Source organism: Kogia breviceps, chromosome 17 (genome assembly GCF_026419965.1).
Source record: "Kogia breviceps isolate mKogBre1 chromosome 17, mKogBre1 haplotype 1, whole genome shotgun sequence".
Lineage (NCBI taxonomy): Eukaryota > Metazoa > Chordata > Mammalia > Artiodactyla > Physeteridae > Kogia > Kogia breviceps.
The window spans coordinates 14562006-14586952 of NC_081326.1; the positions used below are offsets into that span (position 1 = coordinate 14562006).

The 24947-nt window shown below is 42.1% G+C and overlaps 2 pseudogenes; both read right to left on the reverse strand.

Moving 5' to 3' along the window:
• Positions 1-3647: 3647 nt before the first annotated feature.
• The window catches only part of LOC131743670 (cytochrome c oxidase subunit 6C-like), an 81905-nt pseudogene continuing 60605 nt past the window's right edge, over positions 3648-24947 (reverse strand).
• The window catches only part of LOC131743667 (cytochrome c oxidase subunit 6C-like), a 38331-nt pseudogene continuing 17031 nt past the window's right edge, over positions 3648-24947 (reverse strand).

Sequence of the window (24947 nt, forward strand, 5' to 3'; positions counted from 1 at the left end):
GAGTGGATGGTTAACAATATTCCTTAGAGTTTCAGGTTTAGATATAAAATCTTGAGATACACCACTTGTGGTCAGCATGTTAACCATTTTTGAAAACTGAAGTGGGGGAAAGAAGCAGGATCGATCTACTTCCACAAAGTAGGCTGGGGACCCTTCTGTGGTATAAAACCAGAGAGCTGCTTTCAGTGAAAAATTTTCTTCAACCCTTGGGAAAATGTTAAAAGCATGGGCTGCATCATATGCCATTAGAATAGACGTTGGTCTCACTAAAAGGAAGAAATGGGTAATAGAATTGATAGTCTCTTATCACAGGTAATGATTTAGCATGCTCGACCTGCCATTTCCTTTCCTCCATTATCCTGTAACGCAATTTTTAATCACTGTTTCCGTTATTGCCTATGTAAAATTGAAGAGTCAGAGAGCATTTCATGCTTCTTTCTTTCCTAGCATCGTTCTTAGTTTTTGGAATCAATAATCGCCACATTTCCCCCCTCCGCCACCAGTATAGTTTTCTACTAACTGATTGTCGTTTCAGTTGCTCAACTAGAGTTGTCGTCTGACTACCAGCACTTTCTTTCCCCCAAAGCCTCAACCATCCCAGATAACGTTTCATTCCCCTGCCCGGGAGATCGCTCTCTGAAGCCTCCGCTTCCTCTTACTCCAATATGGAGCAGGCTTTGGAGACAGGCCCCTTTGTCTTAGAACTCACTTTTCTTTTTTTTTGTTTTTGGCCACGCTGTGCAGCTTGTGGGATCTTAGTTCCCCAACCAGGGATTGAACCTGGGCCCTTGGCAGTGAAAGTGTGAAGTCCTCACCACTGGACCACCAGGGAATTCCCTTAGAACTCACTCTTGACAATTTCCTGTATTGGATTCGCTGTTGCACCTGTGCGCCTTCCTTCTTCTTGTTTCTCTGGAGTGCATTATCCAGCAGTTCCCTAAAGAGAGGTGCATGGCAGATGCACTTTTTGAGTCCTTACCTGCACACATGACTGATAATTCGGTTGGTTATAAACTTCTAGGACACAAATAATTTTTCCCTCAGAGAGTTGAAGGCATTCTGTCCTAAAATCCCTTGTTACATTTAAAAAGCCAGTGCCATTTTGATTCATGCTCCCTCCTAAGTGATTCTAACCCTCAATCCTACCACCACACCCATAGCCTGGAAGCTTCTAAGGGCTTCTCTTTATTTCTGATGTTCTGAAATTTTGAAATGGTAGGACTTGGTATGGATTGTTTTATCTTTTTTTACACTGTTGAGCACTTAGTAGACCCTTTCAATGCAAAGACTCATGTCCTTCAGTTCTGGGAAATCTTCGTGTATTTCTTCTTTGATAATTTCTGCCTATTTTCAGTTCTTTTCTTTCTGGACCCCTATTACTTTGATTTTGTACCTCCTGGTTTCCTTTTAAAGTCTTCTGTCTTTTTTCTTCTATTTTCCATCTTTGTTGTTGTTTTCCAAGAACTTTCTCAACTTTGTTTTCCAACCGTTCTATTTATTTTGGTTATATATTTTTAGTTTCCAAGACTTTTCCACAGTTACTTTTCGTAGTAATCTTTCTTATTTTACAAATTGTAATACTTTCCCTTATCTCTCTAAAGATACCAATAATTTTAAAAAGCTTTCTCTACATTGACTTTTTTCTTTACTTTTCCTTGTTTTACTCCATCATTTCTGATGTTTGATTTCTGTTTATATTAAGAGATACTGATTGGAAACTGTATATGTGGGTGAGTGTATGGGAGGATTTGTCAAATTGTAGGGAGATATGGCCATGGTGGTGGAGAACCTACATATAACTGTATGTGCAGGTTTTTTCTTTTTCTTTTTTTCCCCCAACCTGGGAGGATTCGATGAGGGGTTTTATAACGATGGTTCAAAGTGAGGTCTCTGACGAGATTAGGGTCTTGTGAGCAGGGCTTGTGCAGGTAATTTTCTCTAGATCATTCGCTCTCTCGAGATGAAATTTCCAATCTTCTACCTGGCATTCATCTATTTGGAAGCTGCTGTTCTGGGGACAGGTGAGGAAAGGGGAATGGAGGTCTACTGTTCTGACTTTTGCTTAACTTTTTTCTGCCTTTCACCTTCAAGAATACACTTCAGTCTCTTTTTTGGGGTGGTGGTTGGCTGGCCGTGTAGTAGCACTGGGGTCTGTTGCACATAACAAGCTTTCACTATGGGGACTTACCTGGTGGTCCAGTGGTGTGAGTTCAATCCCTGGTCAGGGAACTAAGGTCCCACATGCTACGTGGTGAAGCCAAAAAAAAAAAAAAAAAAAAAAAAAAAGCTTTCACCAATCCCACTTTAAAAAAAAAAATTTATTTATTTATTTCTGGCTGCGTTGGGGCTTTGTTGCTGCGCACGCGCTTCCTCGAGTTGCTGCGAGTGGGGGCTACTCTTCGTTGCGATGCTCAGGCTTCTCATTGCGGTGGCTTCTCTTGTTGCGGAGCACGGGCTCTAGGCGCTCGGGCTTCGGTAGTTGCAGCTCGCGGGCTCTAAAGCGCAGGCTCAGTAGTTGTGGCGCATGGGCTTAGTTGCTCTGAGGCGTGTGGGATCTTCCCGGACCAGGGCTCGAACCCGTGTCCCCTGCATTGGCAGGCGGATTTTTTTTTTTTTTTTTTTTTTTTAATACAGCAGGTTCTTTTTAGTCATCCATTTTGTACACATCAGTGTATACATGTCAATTCCAATCTCCCAATTCATCCCACCCACACCCCCAGCCCTGGGCAGGCAGAATCTTAACCACTGTGCCACCAGGGAAGTCCCCAGTCCCACTTTTAGAGCAGAGCAGTACCTACCTTTTGCAGTATATGGTGCCTCCAACTCCTCATCTTCTCAAGGGGTTGTTAGGGTGAACTGGCCCTCTTCCCTCCAGCAATTTTTGGCTATAGTTTCATCACTTCCCTGACTCCATCCGCCGTTTTTCAAAATTTGGTTGAAATCTCTGCAATCTCTTCTTCGACGGTCTTCTCGGGTTTATATCTTTTACTGTTATTTTTTATCTGTACCTCTGTAAACTTAATATATATTATTTGGGGGGGGCTCTTGGAAAGGAATGGCAATAAACGTGATCCATCTGCCATAAATCAGTACCACAAATTAATTTTCAAACAATAATGCTTAATATGCTTTTAAAAACTGCCTATAATGTTAATGGGTTTTAATATGGATTTGCGGGGGATTCAGAATTTTAGCATTTTTGAGCAGTCTTTCAGGATAAAATTGGTAAGCAGCAGCTACTTTTTTGAGAATTTAATGTTATATGATTCAATAATGGATAAAATAAGCATAAACAGCACATAAGATCAGAGTCTTCATTTAACACTGTTGACTGTCCCGTTTTGGATGCCTCTCTTGGTTGCTGTCACGCCTCTCTCCCAGTGATTATCCTATCCTTGATCAAGCTTTCGTAATCGTCCTTGCCAATTCTCTTCCTTTGTACCCACCCCAAGGTTGTGTACATTTACCCATTGCTTTCATGGCAACCTCAGGGCCGTGACTTCCTAATCTCTCTCTAACCCAGACTGCCTTCTTAAGCTTCTCTGTAGATTGGGGTGCAGGTCAACTTACCATTTTCCCAGTGGGCATGTACCTCCCCTCTGTTCTGGGAGACTAGCCCAGTAGATTCTATGAGACAGACTCAGGCCTTTTCTTTTGATTAAGACATTTTATTATTTATATTTTGAATAAGCAATACATTCAAATAATTCAAAAGTCCAAAGATATAAAAGGGTAGATTGTGATGTTTCCGGTCCTATCCCCGGTTCCTCAGCTACCCATAAGTTCTCCTCTTGGGAGGTAACCAATGTTACTGTTTTTTAAAATGTTGGGGGTGTTTTTCCGTAGATATTGCCTGCATACACAAGTAAATACACTTATACAGGCCCCTCCTCCATTCTCCGCTTTAATTCCAAACGTTTCAAAAGGCCCAGCATCAGAGCGGCTGGAACTAAGATTTTCACAGTCATTATTTCAAACGTGGAACTTTTTCCCCCCAACAAAACCAAGTATCTTTTTAAGACCCCTCCCCACCCCAGAATGGAAAAAAGGGAAAAGACTGATGAGTTTTCCAGATGCAACAATGCCTGGAAATTGGTAGCAAGATTTAAGCCGGTGCACTGCGTTGGTGAGCAAGGGAGACTGGCAAGGGAGAGGGCGCAGAAGTTCAGCATTGGCGGAGTTAAGAAACACCTGCACTGAAATCTTTTCTCATTTTCTCTAGGATTCCAGCCTCCCTGCTACTAGTCAACTTTACTTTTTCTTTAAAAAAATTTTTTTTGATTTTACATTGGAGTATAATTGATTTATAATGTGTTAGTTTCGGGTGTACAGCAAAGTGATTCAGTCATACATATACCTATCCTTTTTCAGATTCTTTTCCCATATAGGTTATTAATTTTACTCTTTCTTGAAGTGACAACCTGGACATATGAAAATACTCGCAAATAACTTAAAAATACTCAGAAAGTCTCCCAGAAACACACAGAAAAGATTCAGGTTTCACAGAGTTGGCTGGGGCATCCAGTGAGCTACCGCAAAGAGCTCTGATTTATTTCTCATCTCTTCTACACACACTGGAAAGAAGGGAAAGCTATTTATGAAGGAATCAGTACTGGTCCCGAACACTTCTCTGAGCCTCCTCTCCATCTGAGAAGAGATCTCACCCACTGTGGCCACAGGGGCAGGCATGTGACCAAAGCTGGGCTAAATACAGAACCTCATGTTTCCCTGACCACAGGGACTGGTCCAAGGTGTGGGTAATGAGCCAGTACAAGTCATCGAGTCCTTCCCCTAGGATTTTCCAAACTGAAGCTGGAAGACCTAGCTTTCCCTGCTAGTTAGGAGCCCACAGCTGCCCGTAACCTTCACCATGTGAAGAAGCCAGTCTGCTGTGGAGGCTCTGACCACCCCCGCCAACCCCCCAAAAAGATGTTTGGGGTTGTACTGATGGGATCCAAATCTTCATTCTTCTTCACAAACCTGGCTTCACCTTCAACCTTCTCAGGTTGGTTAGCTGTGCCAACCAACTTTCCCTTTTGCTCACACTAACTTGCAACAAAATAGAGGCTACCTATTTAGCCCCAGCTCTGTGTATCTAAGTGCTTACCAGGTATCTCTCTTTGGATGTTCCCTGGTGCTCCAGACTCACATCGACAGTACAATGCATCATCCCTCCCTGACCCACTCTATGTACCCCATTTCCTGTATTCCCTCATCCTGGTTATCAATTCAGCAACTACCCAGCTGCCCGAGCCAGAAATCTATAGCTCTACTGGGCTTCTTCCTTTCCACCTGATCCCATCCCTCAAGACCTAATAGGTCCCTAAATTCTATTCCTCTTCTTAAATATTTCCCGTATCTCTTACTCTGTCTTCTACTACCTCTGAGGCTCCTTTGGCTTCGTTTTTCCCTCCCCTACTGTGCTGAAAAGGCCATCTCAGAATACTTACCCCGTGTGCTGCCTCTGTCGAATGGGGTACCCTTCTGATAAAATTTCCTGGGACCCTTCTGGTCCCAGATGATTGGTCTAGAGCAGTTACCATAAGGGCTGGTCAGTAACATATAGGACAGGATGGCGGGAGAGCTCTCCAAAAGGGATACAGAAGATTAATCACACCAGTCAGGTCCTCTTGTATGAGGAGATCTGAACCTGAGACACCTAGAGAGCTACCCAGTGGTTGCAAAACAGAAGCTGAAGCATTACAGGGAGAGGGCAGAGGTGATGATAAGGAGAATGCAAAAACTCTTTTGAGTAAATAGAAAATGAGTAAGCAGAAGCTATGAGTAATCTACAACCTCTGGGTGTATTGAATGGGGGTAAAGTAATTGGCTGGAGCGATAGAAACAAAAAGGGGAGCAAAATTACCATCATGGTCTGGGACAAACTCGCTGTTGAGGAGACAACAAAATAATACTAGTCCTGTCCCGGACCACCACCTGCTTTCCAATCGCTAAAGTGTGTATATCCATCCTGTGTGGCTGGATGACGGCACACTGGTTCCCAGGAGATGCTTCTTATCCTTACGACCTCAACCCACAAATACTATACAGTGTAGTTTAGTCACATAAATTAGTTCCCCAACCACGTGATGCTCTGCCACCTCTCTGTTTATGTGCATACACTATTTCTTCCAACTAGAACAATCTTCTCATCTCCCAAACAGATACCCCTAACTTCATCACCTGGCTGCCACTGACTCATCTTTCAAGACTGGGCTTAGGCTCCGCCTCTAAGCAGCTTTCTGAAACCCAACCAGGCTACACACTCTTCCTTTACTCCAAACAAACTGACTGCTACTGCATATGGTAATTGTGTGTCTCCACAACCAGATGAGCTTCTTTTGAGAGCAGAGATGCTATTTTGTTCCCCTTTGGATCCCCAGCATGTGGCCCAGTACCCACACAAGGCAGATACTTAGTGGATGCCATTGCTTTTGATAAAGCTCAGTTGCCTAGACTCATTCAAGAACCAAGTTTAATAACCTTCCCTCATCACCCCTCTTTCAACAGATGCACTTGCAGCTTCAAGTGTGCCATGGTACCTTAGAAAGACAATGTCGCCTCAGCTTTGTGTATTCGATTCCCCCAGTTCTAACTGCCCTTCTCATCCCTGTATCCTAACGTGTTGTGGTTTTAATTTGCATTTCCCTCATGATTGGAGATGTTGAGCATCTTCTCATGTGCTTATTGGCCATTTGCATATCTTCTTGGGACAAATGTCTTCTCAAGTCCTTTGCCCACGTTTGAATTGGGTTGTCTGTTTTTTGTTGTTGAGTTCACAGTCATTTTGTAATATGGAATGGTTTCAGGAACACAACAGGTCTCCGGAGTTTAGAATGGTATGAAAATTCTAGGGGCCTCTGGAAAAGGGGCAGGAAGAGGTAAGGATGTTAACGCAAGTTTTTAAAGAATTTTTAACAAGTCTTTAGAAAAGAGAAAAGAAAGTATACTTTCAGGATTCTGAGCTCATTTTTGTATTGTCATTTGGCAACCTTATGGGTTAAATAAGCATTGGTGGGCTACCTTAGAACCTAACTACTATTTATTTTAAACAGGTATGCTTGTTGCTTATCTGTTTTTTAAAAAATTATTTATTTTTGGCTGCACCGGGTCTTCGTTGCTGTGCGCGGGTTTTCTCTAGTTGCAGCGAGCGGGGGCTGCTCTTCATCGTGGTGCGTGGCTTTCTCATTGTGGTGGCTTCTCTTGTTGCAGAGCACGGGCTCTAGGCATGCAGGTTTCAGTAGTTGTGGCATGCGGGCTCCGCAGTTGCGGCTCATGGGCTCTAAGAGTGCAGGCTCAGGAGTCATGGCGCACGGGCTTAGTTGCTCCGTGGCACGTAGGATCTTCCTGGACCAGAGCTCGAACTGACGTCCCCTGCACTGGCAGGTGGATTCTTAACCACTGTGCCACCACGGAAGTCCCCTAACCACGATTTAAAAACACTTCTTATAAAAAATTCTGTCTTATAATATTCTAATTTTAAAAACTTTGGTATATAATTCATATATGTGCTGATGACTATATATGAAAACCTAAATTTGGAAAGTAAGTTGGTTGTACTAATGGATAACAGAAATAATGATTTATTTACAATGACTTTAATTGGGAATTTAATATTTTTCTATTACCAGAAGTTGATTTATATAAATCATTTGTGGGATGCCACTAGGAGAAAATATACACGATACAGAGGTATAGAACTGATATATAATCATGATATAATTGATAGAAATATGAAAACAAGCCTGTAATCTACAGATGTAGACAAACGTTGCAGAAAAGGAAGAATCGATTACACTGAAACCTGTGCTGTTGATTGAAGCAGCTAGAAAAAACAGTATTACTGACCACTGGTAATAGATAAATAACCTCTAAGAATAATATCCAGTTTAAATGACATTAACTTTTATAACTTTAAAAGAAACTTATTTTATGTATTGAAAATGGATAAACTGTTGGATTTTGAATTTTCGGTAAAATGTTATAAGACCTAGGTGAGACACATAGCTAATATTATAGGTGCAAAATGTAATTTACATACTTTAGAATAAGTATGATGTTATTTTAAAGTATATTTAGGATTATTTTCAACGTTCCACATGCTATATTCTCTGTAAATAATTAATAGTTAACAAAACATACCATTCTCTACAAACAGAACCACACAATCTTTCTTTAAGCTGAAACTAAAGGTGAGCTTTCCATTTCTCCTCAGGATCCATGTTGCTAACTATGCAAAGAAAATTACAGAGTAAAAATTTAACAAAAGATGAGCAAATCACTAGATTTTAAGTTATCTTGTAACTAGAAATGGCATTAATTCCTAAAATAATTGTGTTGCTCAATATAAAGTTGGGGTTTTTCTTGGGGGGGGGGTACATATAAAGATGTTGCTGAAGCTTCTACACAAAGTCCAACTTCGCACCTCTTGCTTTTTAAGGATCAAACTTCTAAGATTATTAACTTGACAAATTAACTTAACACTAGGGAACAATTACAGAATTACTGCTTTAGTATCTTTGAGTTTGCTACCTTTACCGCTGCTAGACCTCTGGCCGTTCCCAAATCTCCTATCGATACGTGTAAAATTCTTCGTGCTCGTGTGGTCTGGGAGAGGAGAAGCTCTCTTCCCGCTACATGCCCGTCACTGTCGTTCTGGTGGGTGAGGACTGGAACCCCCATGCGAGATGATTCTCATTCCTGTGGAAGCTTTTGTTCTAACTTGTGATCCCCTGGCCTTTTGCTACTGACCCTTCCTAGTGACTGTCTCTCCAACTGACGGTGACATTCAAGGGAGAACTCTGGTGGGTGATGTTTTTCCTCAAAGGAAACTAGTTCATTTGTTAACAAATATTTTAAGTGCTGGTAATAAAAGAACTAAAATTTGGAAGAATACTTACATATTTTCCCTTCCTTTTCTAGTTTTTTCAAATGAAGTAAGATGTTATGTTCGGCCATTTCATGTAAATGCTCAGGAGTATCCTCAAAGAAAAATGAGAGTGAAAGTAAAGCATTTCTTTTTTAAAAAAGAACAGAGTTAATCTTTTTGCAACTTTTAAAGAAAAAAGGCAAAATAATACGGTCTTAATTCAAATACAGTTTTGCAGAGTAATAATCAACACTGTTTCATCTTATATATGTCTTGCTTTGACTCCCTATATTATTAGAAGTATACTTATAGGCAAAACAGACTGTAAGCTCCATAAAGACAATACAGTAGCAGCATCTGTTCACTACTGAATACCCAGTGCTTAGCAAAATGGCACATAGTGGGAACTCACTATTTTACAAATGAATGAATAAATAAACATAAAAATTATTGTAGGTAGTTTTGATGATTCTACAGACAGTTGGCCCTATGGTCTGTTGATTAGCTTACATGGTAATGTCTTTGCACATTTTTATTAAAAGTATATATGTCTCCACCTTAAATCTTACAATTTTTCCTTTATTTTTGTCAAGCTAGTAATGTAATATTGACAACTATTATCTGAATGGTAAACAAAATAAATATTCCTTTTATTCTTTTTTCTAAGTATGTATTTTTAATTTTATTGGAGGATACTTGATATACGATATTAACGTTAAGAACGATATGGTGCTTCACAATTCTTAAAGGTTATACTCCATTTAGTTACTATAGGATACTGGCCTTCTTCCCTGTGTTGTACAATATATTTATCTTGGTAGCTTATTTTATACATGACAGGTTATACTCCCCTACCCTTTTATTGCCCCTCCCCCTTCCCTCTCCCCACCGGTAACCACTAATTTGTTCTCTATAGCTATGAGTCTGTTTCTTTTTTTGTTATATTCACTAGTTTGTTGTAGTTTTTAGATTCCACATTACAAGTGGTAACATACAGTAGTTGTCTCCTTATATGATTTAAATAAGAATTTTCCTCAAGTCAAGCTTCTTGACTAAATTGACTATCTCCATTTCTCAGCTCCCCGAAAAAGTTTTGCAAAGATCATTGAATTATATTTTAATCAAAATTCAGAGAATTCGGGCTTCCCTGGTGGCGCAGTGGTTGAGAATCCGCCTGCCGATGCAGGGGACACGGGTTCGTGCCCCGGTCTGGGAAGATCCCACATGCCGCGGAGCGGCTGGGCCCGTGAGCCATGGCCGCTGAGCCTGCGCGTCCGGAGCCTGTGCTCCGCAAGGGAGAGGCCACAACAGTGAGGCCCGCGTACCACAAAAAAAAAAAAAAAAAAAAAAAAAAAAAAAAAAAAAAAAAAAAAAATTCAGAGAATTCTTTTCCGTCCTCATTTTACCTGAAATCAACTGGCTAGTCTCTCCATTTGGAAGAACTCTTCTCTTTTCCCTTGGTTATTTTACCTCTTATGATTTCATCTTCATCCTGGATATTCTTCCCCGATTTCTCTTCAATACTGATTCTCATGATGAATTGTATCATTGACTCTCTTCTCTTTTTACTTGATCAACTTCTCACCGCAACATCATGTGTTAATGATTCCCAAGCAGAAAGCTCCGACCCCAAACTCCCTGAAGCTCCAGTACCATATATTATATCTACCAGTGTGATTTTCTAGGTCTAATTATGTGACTCCCTGCCTAAGATGGGTGGTCATTCCCAGCTTATTGGCTGAAGCCCACAGTTTTTTAGCATGGCAACCAAGGGCGTCCCCTGACCTGCCGTGCCTGCCTTTCTTGCCTCATTTCCTGGGACCCCCTCCCTGCCCATCTGCAATATACATTCTGGGCTCCAGTCAGATGCATTTTCTCTGTGGGTTTTCAAACACACATGATGCCTTTGTGACTCCCAGTGTGTGAACACATCTTCCCTTCTGTCTAGAATGACTTCTCTTCTCCTGTACTCTGGCCTGACTCCTTCTTCAAGATCCGATTCAATAATTAAATTTCCGAAGCTTTTCTGGACAAGCCTCACCACCCTGCATCTTCACCAGGCAGAAATGACTCCTCTTTCCTTTATGCCCTGACGTACTGTGTATGGGCCTTGCAGGAAGCGTGGTGTGATAGAAAAACACAAGATTTGAGTATCTGACTTCTGACATTTGAGTGTGTGACATCTGCTAGTTTTGTGCCCTTGGAAAACTTACTTAGCTCACACTTTCTGAGTCTATTTTTAATCTGTTACGTTGGAATAACAGTATCTTTATGCAGTGAAAATTCAAGGTACTTGAAATTAAGTACTTCAAATTACAATTGGAAATGTGAAGCGTCTAGTACAGTGTCTAACACATAATCATGTGCTCAAAACTGGGAGCTATTATGATACAGCCAGAATTGCAAGAATCTGTTTAACATGTCTGTCTTCGCGAAACCGTGAGTCCGTGGAGGGCGGGGATCTGTAGTCATCTGTGTGTCTCTGCACCTAGTCCAGTGTGTGGTACATGAGGGCGTTCAGTAAGCATCTGTGGAATGAATAAATGTCTCTGCAATACCTAATGCTGTTAGGTGTGTGTGACAGGTGCTTCACACGGGTGTGCAGTGAACACATCCCTGAACACGTCTCTGAATGCAGGACCAGCATTTCTGAGGCCTGCACAGTCACTGGATGACCCATCTGTGAGGGTTATCAGAGAGATCTGCTGTCTGTACTGGGGTTAGAAAAAACTTAGAGTCTAGAGTGGCTAAACTTTAGTATTATGAGGAAATGAACTCTTTTGCAGAATGTAAACATCTGCAATACCCCTTTGCTCCTGGCACTTTTTATTGTCAGCCCTTTTAATCATTCATTCCTCCCTTTTAAAACAAAGCCCACTGAGATACCTGGATTTTGAGAAATTAGACCCATGGGACATTATGGTCCTTTACTAACTGAAACTGGCCCAGGTTCCTTTTCAAGCTCATCTTTAGTTATACTCTCTCAGTTATGGTATTTTGTGGCCATACAGGTTATGGTAGTGGGAGTTTTAAAACCCAGATCATCTTATTCCATTCTTAACCCCGAAGCAGGTATCGAATAAACATTTGCGGAAAAACCGAATCATACTGATGGATTGCCACGCAGCGCTGGCATGTAGTGATGCACTCAGAGGCCACCGAGTGAGCGGCCCTCTCTCTCTATTCTAAGTGGCTCTACCCATGCCCTTCTTCATGGCCAGCCTTTCTCCCTTTAATCTGCTGTGAGCATTGCTACCGCTTCTCACTGCTGGTACCCCAGTAGCTGTCTCTAGCAGATCACCCCTTACTCGCTGCCGGTCAGGACACCAGACCATCAACATGGCTAGAATAATACACAAATCCTAACAAAGATTAACCGCCAGGCTGTTGGCCGTGATCTCCCCTACAGAGTGGAGTATAAAAGGCTTCATAATGGCTCACGATGGTTGTTTTTGTTCTGCGGGCCAGTGTTTGTCTAACTTCTGTGTTCCAGAAGGTTGAGATTGATGGGCTCAAATCCATACGAGTGACATGACTTACAAAACTAACAGACTCACGCTGCTCTGGGATCGGATGAGTTTACCACGTCTAGAGTCCACTGAATAGATTATTCTATGAAAATCGTGCCTTTGAACAAATAAGATAAATGAAAATTACCTTGTAGATAACTTTTACAAGATCCATTGCTGTGAATGACTTTTCAGAGTTCTCCTGAAACAATGTAAGAATTTGCTGTTCTCGGATATTTCTGTGAGAAATGTATTGTAGAATTTTAGCTTCGGCATTATGGATTACTGGGCCATGTCCTGCATCAGAATAATTACAAAAATGATTTCAACCAGATGAAAAATTTTAAGTACAACTGAAGTTAATTTACTCTCTTTAAAAATATTTCATATAGCATATTGAAAAATACATGACAAATAAGAATTATCTGGAAAACTATACAGGTAATAAGAGATTTAAAAATTACATATAATGCCCCAAAACATTAGATAATTATATCAAAATCTATATAAGATATTATTGTGTTCATTAAAAGTTAGAAAATAAAAATTTAACAGTAAGAATACAGCAATAAAAACAGTAACCACAACAGTATTAATAGGTAATATTTACAGTGTTCGTTATCTGTCAGACGTTGCTCTAAATGCTGAATATACCTTATTCTTACAAGAAGCCCATGAAGTAGGTATTGATACTTTTATTATCCTCTTTGTACAGCAGAAACTGAGGCATAGGGAGGGTAAATAATCTGCCTACAGTTACACAGCTAAGAAGGGGTGGAGCTGGGATTCTGATTCAGGAGCTTTTAACCACTCTGTGCTATTAACCACTATGCTTATCAAAGATTGAAAAGGGGAATGTAAAAGGTAGCTTCATGTAAGTCACCAAGACCTATTAAAAATTCACAAGAACCACAAGAGACCTTTAAGAATCTTATGTATAGGCTAGCAATTCAGAAATGTTGATAACCCAGGTAAAGTTATATTGGAATTTACTTGCTCTTTAAGACAGTGAAAATGAACATATCACACAAATCTGCAAGAGGGTTGAGAACAAAATACCAGAAGCAGACAAACCTGTTAGGTAAAGAGCATGGGCTTTAGGATACCAACTATCATTTACTAGCTGTGTGGCTGGGACAGTCTATGAATCTCCCGAGTTTATTTCTTCAGCTACCTGCTTCTCTGGGTTTTGGTGAGGACAGCTCTGTGAAGGTCCCTGCACAGTACCTGGCGGGTAGGGTAGCAGGCTTTAATATATGGTGGCTACGGCTATAGACCGTCATTGACATATGAGCTCCTGCTGTGCCAATAAGCCAGTTCACTGGATTCACTAAAGCCAACACTCCAAGAACCTGCACCGGGCAGCCTCTCATTAGCTTTATTCCAATGTGGGTGCATCAAATGTCTACTGTCTTCTCTTTCAAAAGAGCTGTCATCCTCCACTCCTTTTATGTCACAAAATTAATCCAAATGCCCAGCCTCACTGTATGTTTCCTATCCCCTCAGCAGTGGGAACTCATGAGAGAATATGAAGGTACTGAAGACACTGTATTTACAGATCTTTCCATGGCTCTTTGGTTAGGAACAAGTTGGAAGGACTTAAAAAATTAAGTAATCGAGTCTCTTTTTCCTTCTGGGGGCCTCTTGTTGGGTACTGTATCTTTCTTAGCTTTCAGGATGGAGGAGAGATTCGTATTGTAAAGCAGGGCAGTGACAGCTATAGTGATATATTAACAACAGGTTTCTTTTTCTGGAGAATGGAAATAAATACACAATTTTACAGTTGACATAGAAGCTACTGATATTTCCATCAATGAGTTAAAAAACTAAAGCTCAGACATCAAATGTTACCCAAGGTTGGTTACATGGCTAAAATGTAGTCCACAACAGAAATCAAGTTAACAAAACGGAAGATAGCTTACGGAATGAAAACATTTTTCTTGTTCCAGTAGGTTTATTGCATTTAACAGTTCTATTAATAGCTGTGCAGATGTTAAAAAATAACCCTCATATCTTTTAAGTAAGTTATTAATACAACTCTTGGTCTTCTTTTTCATTGTATTGCTAGACAAGACTTAGGGGTGTAATTTAGAAAGAAGCAATTTATATGCATCTCTTCAAGGCTGAAACCACAAAGAACACACACAGACAAACCAAAATGAATCTTCCTCATCATTTGACACAAATGGTTTGCTAGATTAATAATATTACCCACCTGGATATATAACTTGAGCTTTGATTTTTAATAACTCTTTTAGGGAGCTCATATAATCATAGAGGTCTTCAAATATGGTTGTGCCTTCCCCTAGGATGCAATCTCCAGAAAAGAGAGCATTTTCCTCTTCTAAAAGTAGGGCCATATGATCATCAGTGTGGCCAGGTGTGTATATAACTCTGGTTGAAAGAGGAAAGAAGAAACAGTAACAATTATGAACTCTTAGGCTTAGAAGAAATTTTGAGAAGTCAATTATTTTCTGTCTTTCTCTCTGGACAAGACACGAATAAATGATGTCACTACGTTTTAAAAATAGCTCCTTTTTCTCTTTTGGCCCACTGCAAATTATCATCAGAAAATTCTCCCCTTTAGCTAAATCAAAATTCTCACTCTGAAGTGCAAATTTAATACTTTTGCCACGTCTTCTTTCTTATTTTGTAAGTAACAAGTACTGATTACAACAAATTTGGAAAACAGAAAAGGAAAGCAGTTGAAGGAGATAAAAATCACCAATCATTCCACTATTCAGATAGTGCTCTTATTATTTAAGAACACATTTTATTCAAATCTATATATGTATGTATGTATGTATGTATGTGTATATACATACACACACACTTTATGGTAAGACCATGAGAAGAAAGTGCTTTCATATGTTGCTGGTGGGAGTGAAAAAATGGTAGAGCCCGTATGGAGGGGAATCTGGCATTTTCTAGCAAAATTACACATGCATTAATCCTTTGACCTATCAATCCCACTGCTAAAATTTACCCTGAAAAATACACCTTTACAAATACAAAAAAATACATACAACTTATTCATTACATTATTTGTAATGACAAAGTATTAGGAACAACACAGATGTCCACCCATAGGGCACTATGGATAAAGTATGGTACATCCACACAATGGAATACTATGCAGCCATCAAAGAGAATGAAAAGATCTCTATGAACTGAGATGAAGTAATTTGCGGGATATACTGTCAAGTGATAAAAAGCAAAACACAAAAGAGTGTTCGTAGTATGCTCTTTTGTATCAGAAAGATGGGGGAATAAAAACATGTATGTATATTAATTCCTTATATTTGGAAAAAGAGTCAGGGAGGATAAATAAAAACGTATGAATATAGCTGCCTATGCGGGGTAGGCAGGTGGCGTGTCGGGAATAGAGATGCAAGCAAGACTTCTCTGATTAGAACTTTTAAAAAGTTTTAACTTTTTTTTTTTGATTTGTATGTGTGTGTATTTTATTATATATTAGTCTCTTAAATCAAATAGAAAACAAAAAGTGGAGCTACAAACCAAAGTTACGATAGTACTAGCTTTTCTCATCACCCGTCTATCTAATTTTACCAGAGGTCTTTATTTCTTCATAAGGCTTTGAGTTACTGTCCAGGGTCCTTGACTCCAACCTGAAGAACTCCCTGTGGCAGGCAGGTCTGGTGGTTAAGAACTCTCTCAACTCTTGATTAACTGAGAATGTCTTGGTTTCTCCCTCATTTTCAAAGGAAAGTTTTGCTAGATATAGGATTCTTGGTTGACGGTTTCTTTCCTTCAACACTTCAAGTACATTGAGCCATGCCATCTGGCCTCCGAGGCGCCTGATGAGAAATCTGCTCACGACCTTCCTGGCAAATCTTCTCTCAGCTTCATAGACTTTCATAACGTACCTTATCGTGTCTTACGCAACAGAACATTTTGTATGGTATCGTGAAGTCAGTTAAGTTGAAACATTATTTTGAGACCAGAATTTAAGGAAAAGGAATTGAATATTTCAAGTGTAGACATTATGAGGTCTTTGAAATTATTACACATTTTCAAACTAGAAATAAAAAGGCCACTGAAGTATCCTACAGATTTTAAATTATAACAAAGTGAATACCAATAGCGAATAACACAAGTAAAGAAAAATTTCTTTGGGATCCTTTTTCCTAAGCGTAAAGGGGCCTTGAACTCAAAAAGTGAGAAAACCACTGTGGCTTACCCGGAGCTGCGATGGGTCCATTTCTAGCTCTGACCTCACAGTGCACCACTGTGATGAACTTCACAGAAGCCCTATAATAGAGCCCAGCCGGGCCCAGGTTTTTGGTAGTTGGAGCCCAGGAAGCTGCTTTTGGTGACCTGACGGCCGTGGACCCACAGTTAGCTTGTGTTTTCCTTGTTCCTGCCATTTTGTTGATTTTTTTTCCCCTCTTTTCTCTACTCTTAGCACTGTTAGTACCGTTAGCATCGTTAGTTAGGAGAGTTAGCTTTGGTGGTTAGGTCAGGAGGATGCAGGGCTTCACAGCCAACTGTGCTGCCAAGGAGGCCCATATTGGTGATTATGAGATCCTCCACACCATCGGCGAAGGCACCTACGCTAAAGTGAAGCTGGCCCGGCACATTCTGACCGGGACACAGGTGGCTGTCAAGATCATTAAGAAAAGGCGTCAGAGCCTCCCAAATTTCCAGGATCTACTTTTGCGGGAAGTGCACAGTATGAAGGCTCTGAATCACCCAAATATCGTAAAACTGGTGGGGGTGACCGACACAGAGGAGACGATGTTTTTAATAATGGAACACCTCAGTGGTGGGGACATGTACAGCTACTTAAACACACATGGCCGTATGACAGAGGCAGAGGCCCGAGGCCCGTTCCAGCAGCTGGTCTCCGCTCTGCAACACTGCCACCAGAGGGGCATCGTGCACCGGGACCTGAAGCCACCGAACCTCCTCTTTGATGCCAACATGAACATCAAGCTTACAGACTTTGGCTTCAGCAACAAGTGTGAGGCCAGTGGGACACTGGAGACGCTCTGCGGCACACTCCCGTATGCTGCCCCGGAAGTCTTGCAGGGGCAGAGCTACAGCGGCCGTGCGGTGGATGTGTGGAGCCTGGGAATAGTGCTCTACTTCATGGTAACTGGGTCCCGGCCCTTTATGGGAAAAGACTTTCAGGAGCTGCGGGAGCAAATCTTGAAAGGGCGATACTCCATCCCAACCTACCTCTCTTCAGAGATACAGAGTCTCTTACAAAAAATGATCGTCCTCAACCCCAGTGACAGAGGCACCTTGCCTGACCTCATGAGGCACCCGTGGGTGAATATGGGCCAGAAGAAGCCACTCCAGCCACCCCATGAAGAGGACCCGGAGGTGACAGGGATGAGGACTCTGGACTTGACGTGGGACAAGATCCAGGACCCGGGAGAAGGCAGTGTGAGCTCCAAGAAACCAATGGTGGGGTCCTCCATCATAGCTGCAAGGTGCTTCTCTTCCGGGGACCTCAGTGGCAATGAACTTGAGCCTTTTCCAAGCCCTGAGTTGTCCACCCTGGAAACCGGGCGGCTCCACCAGGGAGAAAATGTGCAGCTTCAGGAAGACCAGCAGGCAGGGCAGAAGACCAGTGAGGCTGCCTGTCCCCCACCCAGCCTGGAGTCGAGGACTGCCACCCCCAGCCCAGCCCACCGGTGTGGCCCTGGGGCGTCCCCCTCCACCAGCAGCAGGACTGGAGCCCCAGAGGGAACCAGCTGCCCCCTGGGTGTGTCCAACACTGGAAGGTCCTCCCACGCTGCACAGCCTGAGAGTACGTCCTCATCCGTTCGCTCTGGCCACAGCCCCAAAAAGCAAGGGGTGGCTAGGAGAATCTGGAACTCTATACTCCAACATCTTTGTTGCAAGCTGCCCAGGATGAGGCGTCACAATAAAGTGAGCCCATCTGAACCCCGCGAGTGACCGAGGCAGGAAGGTCAGGCCGTCGCGCTCCCTGGGACCCAGTCCAGTGGAAGATGAGTGTGTTCTCTGCACGGCCTTCAAAAGCATCGTATCCAAGACTCTGGCCAGCTCAGAGGATGGTCTGGAGCAGCCCGGGCGACTGAAAGAGAGGCCACCGTGGCTGCAGGTCCGCCCCTCAACCCCCACCTGGGTGAAACTTCAGAGACTGGACTGTCATTCCTGGGGCACGTCTCCCCTCCCCCACTCTTCTGTCTTCCGTGTTGGTGGGGGAGGGGGATAGTTCTTGTTCCAAGAGCTCCTTGGTTCTTCCAGTTCCAGTTAATAAACTCGATGCTCCACAAAGATGTCTCACACTCTGCTTTGCATCGTCCCTGCACAGAACTGGGGCTGGTTCCCTGGTTCAATAAGCCCTTGAACACACGGGTGACTGGAGCAGGGTCTTCTTCCCCGAGGCCTCTCTCTGGGGGCACATGCTCTCGGAGGCATCACCTGCACAGTCCCATTGGCTCTCGTGCGCTTACAGGTCACTTGCCGACCGTGGAATCCTTCACTGCAGGACACAGCACTCTGACCATGTGCCCGTCAACCACCTGGTCTTTTGTCGCAGAAACTCCTGTATTTCGGGGCTCCCCAATCTGCTCCTTGCCACTTCAGAACAGTTTCCCAGCATTATCTGCGATGCTATGTCCCAAGCTTGAAGTCCTCAGAATGTCCAAAGCCTCACCCGTCTATGGCACTTGTAAACACCACACTTCCCTGCTCTGGAGAGAAGTAAAGGTGAGAACCATCCGGGTCCTCCAAGCCCGTGCTCCAGTCAGACACTTGCTCTCCTTGCTCACAATTTGGATTCACTTGGGATTCAGTCTCTCTCTCTGCTCTTTCTTCTAGCACTTGAGAAGTAAAAAGAGTTCCTGTGAGTGCATCAATCTGTTCTAAAACATTCTTGAGGTGAGAACAGGCCTCTGTGGGGTGAATTTCAGTTCCACTCTCAAGAGATCTATCGTATTAATCACTAAAACTGGACCAATGTCTTCGAGCCAGGCTTGTCGCAGAACTGCCTGTGTCTTTTGCATAATGCAGTGAAATGGCACTGGATTTCATACTGATCCCTCGGACCTGTTCATCCTCTCTGCTGTCCATGTATGTACCTTAACTTCCCTGCCAGGCGACTGCAGATGATGCCATTGCTAGATATAAGATAGTCGGCCAGAGAGGTTTTTCCATGGTCAACATGAGCCAAAACACAGATATTCCTGACGTTAGCCGTGTTTTTCCGGAGTCGAATCCTCTTATCCAAACCATTGAGCCCCACGGTCACTTATTTCCGGTGACACCGCGGTACTTGCGGAGTTTACTCATCCTTCCGGATCGGCCGTTCGCGATGCATCACAAAGCTCGCGGGGGCTGGGTGCACAGTGACACCTGGAACTCTGCCCCGTCCTCTGTACTCGGGCATTATTTCTCCAGGTCAGTGATTACATACTGGAAGGGTCTTATGCAGGAGGGAGAGAAGATGCCGACATCTCTCTCTTCTGCTCGATCTTTTCCCAAGCCTCTCCTATCACTCCCACTTGCTTTCACTGCAGGTGAAACACCCAGCTTCCCGACTAAATTTGGGGGTCACGTGCAGGTGCAGTGAATGTCTTCCATTCCTTTCCACATGGCTGCTGCCGACCAGCCAGCCCGGCTCGGACCCCAGCGTGCGGCCACACCACGCGCGTCGCAGGCGCCCAGACCTCCGCGTCCACCATACGCCCGCCCGCGCGCCGGGGGCGGGGCTGAGGACGCACGACCTTTGACCCGCCCCCAGAAGTTTTAACTTTTAAGCTATGTAAATTTTTAATATGCTAAACATGAAATTAAATAAAAAGAAAAATAAAACCTTAACACTGAATACCAAGTGTATATCTTACTGTATACTAGATAACATAGCCACAGTAATTAATTCAAATAAGTTTCCAATCCAACACTAAAATAATAAATAAATACAACACTAAGACATCCCTAATAGAATAGATCTTAAGATTTAAAAAGCTGCAAAGGTATCTTGAACTTTACTTAATAGGCTTATTGTTGGCAGTGTCATTGATTACTGTGTTTCTGAAATGAAACTGTTCACTGTATGACAGGTCCAGGCAAGTAAATAAATTGATGTGGAGAACCCAGGTTCTCACCGCGGGATAAGGGAAAAGTATATATGAAATGATGGCATTAAGGTTTGGGGTTTTTTTTTTTTTTAACATCTTTATTGGAGTATAATTGCTTTATTTACAATGGTTGTGTCAGTTTCTGCTTTATAACAGCGTGAATCAGTTATACATATACATATGTCCCCATATCTCTTCCCTCTTGCGTCTCCCTCCCTTGGGTTGCTTTTTATTGGCATTGAGGAATCATGACTTCATCATTTCATTGTTTTTCTAGCTCTGTCTATAATGAGGCCCAGAAGCAATGATACTCCAGTAGTAATGAGCACACCTCACACTCAGTTCTTTGTTTCTAAATACCATTTCCCACTCTTAAGAAACCAGGGCTTCCTACAGACATAGCTGGCTCCAGGTCTTAGGCAGGGAAAGTAAAATGTGACATTGAGGCACTCTGTGTCAGATAGTAAGGAAGTGCTCAAAGATTAAGGGAGCTACATCTCAAGGACAAAGCAGCACTGAATTTAAAAAATACGTATAAGTTCAGAGTAATAACTCAAGAAAGGAGGGGAGAATCTCTTCTTTAAGAGGAATGGCAGCAAATAAAGAAAAAAAAAAGTAAGTGGAAGAAATAATAGAATAAAAGTCACAGTTTTGCCACCTTCAGTGTATTAACTGATTAAGGCAAGTATCATCAATAGATGCTAAAACCACTGGATGAAAGATTGTTGGGAAGCAGGACATTCACAAAATCTCAAATAATCAGATTACGAATTTTAAGGGGAAAGTAACCTTGACCATGAAGAGAGCTGGGGTCATCATGCCAACCAAGCGACCAAACTTCATACCATCCCCACTGCCCGCAACCACCCTTCTGTCTCTCTGCGTTTGGTTTTTACACATTCCACGTATGAGATCATACAGTATTTGTCTTTCTCGGTCTGACGTATTTCACTTAGCGTAAGGCCCTTGTCAAGATCTGCCCATGTTGTTGCAAATGGCAGGATTTCCTTCTTTTTTATGGCTCAATAATATTCATATATATTACACACACACACACACACACATATATATATATATATACACACACACACACAGCACAACTTTTTAAAAAAAATATTTATTTAGGCTGTGCGGGGTCTTAGTTGCAGCACACGGAATCTTCGTTGTGCATGCGGACTCCTTAGTTGCGGCATGCATGCGGGATCTCGTTCCCTGACGAGGGATCAAACCTGGGCCCCCTACACTGGGAGCACAGAGTCTTACCCACTGTACCACCATTCATCTGTCAATAGACACTGAGGTTGTTTCCATGTCTTGGCTGTTATGAATAGTACTGTGATGAACACGGGGTACAGATATCCCCTCAACAGAATGATTTCGTTTCCTTTGGATATGTACCCAGAAGTGGAGTTGCTGGATCATATGCTTTTAAGGATATATATTTTTGGATTCTTTGCATATTTATATCTTAAAACTGTCATGTTGCTTTAATACCCGATTTTTGAATTTTTTGCTCACTATATTGTATTTTCCTACATCATTAAATATTTTTCTAAAACATGATTTTTAATGCTTGCAGAGTATTTCACTATATGCGTGTAAAGTTTCCTATTGTGGGCAGTTTTCCTCCACCAGTAACACTGAACGAGCATCCTTAAAAATGGTGCTTTTGTTATTTTTTGATTTGGTCTCAGAGTTTTTTTTTTAAACAGAGTAGTCTTCCTGTTTACATTGCCCTTCTCTCCTCCTTCCTCCATAATGCATATGTCTTACTCACTTCGGTCATTAACATGCAAGATTTCTGGTTTTTCGACTTCCTTGCTGTCACTTTAGGTTCTATGGACTGCATTTTCTTTCGTCTTCTTTTTCCCTAGTGATTTGTAAGCTACATACACTTAAGTAGATGTAAGAAGACTGGGCAAATGAACTTCTCTTAATGTCAGTTTTTCACTGAAATGTGAATAGCAGGTGTCTGAAAGGACTGCTGGGAGATTCAAGACAAGCATTTGAGTGCTGAGCATAGTATGTGGCACAAAGTTACCTGCTTAGTAAATGGTAAATATTTTATTTTAGTAGTGGTTATCTAAAAGTTTAAAAGAAACATTGTTTTTTCTTTCTTGTTAAAAATTTTAAGAACAAAGCAGGGGCTTCCCTGGGGGCACACTGGTGAAGAATCTGCCTGCCAATGCAGGGGACATGGGTTTGAGCCCTGGTCCGGGAAGATCCCACATGCTGCGGAGCAACTAAGCCTCTGCACCACAACTATGGAGCGTGTACTCTAGAGCCCGCCACAACTACTGAAGCCTGTGCGCCTAGAGCCCGTGCTCCGCAACAAGAGGAGCCACCGCAATGAGAAGCCCGCACACTGCAGCAAAGAGTAGCCACTGCTCACTGCAACTAGAGAAAGCCCGCTCACAGCAATGAAGACCCAATGCAGACAAAAATACATAAATGAAATAAATTTATATATAAAAAAAGAACAAAGTGGTTTTCATTGATTTCACCCTATATAAGATAAAAAATTTAACATACTTTTATTTCCTTTGTCCTCTCCTCCAACTTTGTTTTTGTTGATAAATAAAACTGATAATAAATACTTTTAAAGCATGACAAATATTTTTATTTCAATAATTCCTATATATATTTACATGAAGTTTTTTTTTTTTTTTTTTTTTTTTTTTCTTTGCCCGTGTTGTGCAGCGGGTGGGATCTTAGTCCCCCAAGCAGGGATTGAACCTGTGCCCCTGCAGTGGAAACCCAGTCTTAACTACTGGACTGCCAGGGAATTTCCTACATGAAGGCTTATGACTATACCAATAATAAGCCATATAAAGAACTAAGTCTAGGGGGCTTCCCTGGTGGCGCAGTGGTTAAGAATCCGCCTGCCAATGCAGGGGACACAGGTTCAAGCCCCGGTCCGGGAAGATCCCACATGCCGTGGAGCAACTAAGCCCGTGTGCCACAACTACTGAGCCTGTGCCCTAGAGCCTGTAAGCCACAACTACTGAAGCCCTCGTGCCTAGAGCCCGTGTTCTGAAACGAGAAGCCACTGCAATGAGAAGTCGACGCGCTGCAACAAAGAGTAGCCCCCGCTTGCCACCACTAGAGAAAGCTGGCGTGCAGCAACGAGGACCCAACACAGCCAAAGAAACAACAAACAAATAAAAAAACAAAACTAAGTAATTTGTTCTGCAGAGCTCTTGATTTCTCAGCCACATACGGACAACCCTCTGTACTGGTCATTGTTTTCTGTTATTACTCCTATACTTTGAATTTTACTTCTATTATTGCAGGTTTCACATTGTTTTCTTGTTTGTTTACCATTCTACCTAAGGCTATGAACTCCTAAAAGACAGGACTCCTGTCATAGTCTCGTCTTTATATTCCCAGTGCATAGTACTTAGTCGTAGCTAATATTAATATATTGCTTTCCACGTGCCAGGCACTGACTTCAGGGATTTACAGGCATTACACACTTAATCCTTCTCCTAGTATGGGGTGGGTAGCATTAATCTCTCCATTTCACATTCTTTTTACATTCTACATAATCAAATCACAGGAGATAGCAATAAATGTCTGATGGAATAAGGTTTAAATTCTATTTTATTTAGCTTGAGAGGTTAATTATCCTTTTTTTTTTTTTTTCCTATTCTAAATAGTATTGGATTTTTATGTGCTTGGAATACTTTAAATAAATTTTCTCAATGACGGATTTTTTGGGGGGAAGACAGGGCAAATGTAATTGCATGTTTGGATTTACTATTTAGGAACTGAAAGTGTGTTTCTGGTTAAAGACTGGGTTGAACACCTGCATCTCTTCTTTTCCTCCTAAAACATCAATAAAATTACCATAAAGGGATATTTGAAAAATGGCATAAATCCACAGGGGTGAGGAGAATGGACCATATCAACAAAATTTTAGAAGCTGGAAAGAAGACAGATGAGTGAGAAGTGACTTATCAGACATGAAAATACTGAAGTCTGCACTGGCAGTGGTGAAAGCTGAGACCCAAGCAGACTTCCACTGCAGAATTCTCCAGTCTCAGGACGTGGGGCACCAGGAATGCAGAAGCAGAGGGTGAAGCGGGGAGCAGAGGCCAAAACAAGGATTGGCTGAGAGTGTATGTAACAAACATTCAGATCTTCAGATTCTCTTCCCGTTTTGAGTAGCTTGACAAGCACCCCAACCCCACTAAGGCAAAAAACTGGAGATTTAATCTTTGTAGAGGGTAACACACAGGCACAGATAGAGGTAGTGACATCATCCTGAAAACAGGAAGACTGTGTGACTATACGCAGATCCCCAAGCCTTCTTCCCACACTCAGCTCCTGTAATGCTGGCAGCCAGGCCTTTATCCAACATGAAGATTAGAAGTCTTTTCTGGGAATTTTACCAGCTCAGGAAGAAAGACTCTAAGGATTCCAATATTGGAGGTTCCCCAACGAAACAATTCATCTAGAGGACCCTGCGGTGAGGCTCACGACCTACAGAAG